Source organism: Peromyscus californicus, unplaced genomic scaffold (assembly GCF_007827085.1).
Source record: "Peromyscus californicus insignis strain IS unplaced genomic scaffold, ASM782708v3 Scaffold_11__1_contigs__length_118956290, whole genome shotgun sequence".
NCBI lineage: Eukaryota > Metazoa > Chordata > Mammalia > Rodentia > Cricetidae > Peromyscus > Peromyscus californicus.
The window spans coordinates 29,206,982-29,208,088 of record NW_026294402.1 but is presented as its reverse complement, the minus strand read 5'-3'; the positions used below and the strand labels follow the sequence as shown (position 1 = coordinate 29,208,088).

At 48.8% G+C, this 1,107-nt stretch overlaps 1 pseudogene; it reads right to left on the bottom strand.

Moving 5' to 3' along the window:
- Window positions 1-249: 249 nt before the first annotated feature.
- Window positions 250-853, bottom strand: LOC128102505 (chromatin target of PRMT1 protein-like; annotated as a pseudogene).
- Between the last annotated feature and the right edge of the window lie 254 nt (window positions 854-1,107).

Here is a 1,107-nt window from a genome sequence, read left to right as displayed (position 1 = left end):
AGAATATATGACAGGTGAGGCAGAGGCTGGAAAAATGTTCTCCTTACACTATATCCAAAAGTAGGTGGAACAGACTATATGTAACACAGCCTACTGTGATAGGGCCTTCCAACATCAATCCAACATCAATCGGGTTTCGGTTCATGTATTCTCAAGGTTATTTATTTATTTATTTATTTATTTATTTATTTTTTATAGATGTGGTGGTGACTTTAACAATAGTCTAATAAGCAGGCAGGCAGGCAGGCTTCAACCATTGGTTTCAGGATGTGCCTGTGCCATGTAGGCATCCAACTCAGCATCCTTTAGTTTTCAACAAGTATGCATCTAATTGGTTATCCAGCTGCTCCTTGGTCAATACAGGGTGAGTGAGGGCACCTCTCCCTTGGCCACGACCTCTGCCTTGGCCTCCAAAACACCCTCTTCCCCAACCTATCCTACCCTGACCTTGGAGTGACATCCCGCCCCTAAGCAGGGTTCTGGTGGCACATTCCCCACATAGTCCACCTCAGGGCAAGTCTCTCTGGATTATAGGTAGGCCTCTTCCTCCAATTGCTCCCCTGGCCAGGGAACATATGGGTCAGCCTAAACGTGCATGGATGTTACTGTTGCCCAGGTGCTGCTTTAAGCTCTGCTTATGTTTTAATGCTGCCTGGACAGAGGGTCTCTTCTCCATCTGCTGGGCCAGGCTTCTGTTTCTGGCACTGGCTAGCTGCTGCTGCTGCTGCCGCATCGAAGCCCAAATATTCACTGGCATCGGCTGTTTGTTCTTCAGCATATTAGTAAAGCACTCATTTAGAGACATCTTGGTGGTGCATTTTAGCACACCTCTCTGCACTGACTGTGCAGCCATCTTCAAATCCTAAGAATCGAAGGAGATAGATGCTAGGGCTTCCACCACGGCTGTGGCAGGCGGACCAGGGGCTAGGCAAACCTGAACTGACAGAGATGGGGGATGAGGTGGGGGATCGCTAGGGTTATCTAGCTGGGAGGTTGGATTAGATGCTTAAATGGTATGATGCAAAGCTCACTCATTGTGGGTTGGGTATCTAGACGGCCAATCCTGGTCTTCGGGCCTGCCCTCTTCTGCCTTTAGTCTGGGCCACC